Genomic DNA, 328 nt, shown 5'->3' with positions numbered 1-328 from the left:
CCCTGTATCAATCCCAAACTAACCCCACTGCCCTGCTCTCCCCCCATATCCCTGTATCAATCTCCAAACTAATCCCACTGCCCCGCTCCCTCCCCATAGCCCTGTATCAATCCCCAAACTAACCCCACTGCCCTCTCTCCCCCCATAGCCCTCTATCAATCCCAAACTAACCCCACTGCCCCGCTCTCTCCCCATAGCCCTGTATCAATCCCCAAACTAACCCCACTGCCCCGCTCTCCCACCATAGCCCTGTATCAATCTCCAAACTAACCCCACTGCCGCGCTCTCCCCCCATAGCCCTGTATCAATCCCAAACTAACCCCACTGC

General features: G+C 56.4%; 1 protein-coding gene across 1 annotated transcript in view; it reads right to left on the bottom strand.

The window, feature by feature from the left end:
* The window catches only part of LOC125488179 (disintegrin and metalloproteinase domain-containing protein 12-like), a 10440-nt gene that overhangs the window by 5138 nt on the left and 4974 nt on the right, over positions 1-328 (bottom strand). The gene's annotated exons all lie outside the window — the stretch shown is intronic.

This window comes from Rhincodon typus, unplaced genomic scaffold, assembly GCF_021869965.1.
Source record: "Rhincodon typus isolate 14 unplaced genomic scaffold, sRhiTyp1.1 hic_rhity00000054, whole genome shotgun sequence".
NCBI lineage: Eukaryota > Metazoa > Chordata > Chondrichthyes > Orectolobiformes > Rhincodontidae > Rhincodon > Rhincodon typus.
The sequence above is the reverse complement of the archived record's forward strand: the minus strand, read 5'-3'. Positions and strand labels throughout refer to the sequence as shown.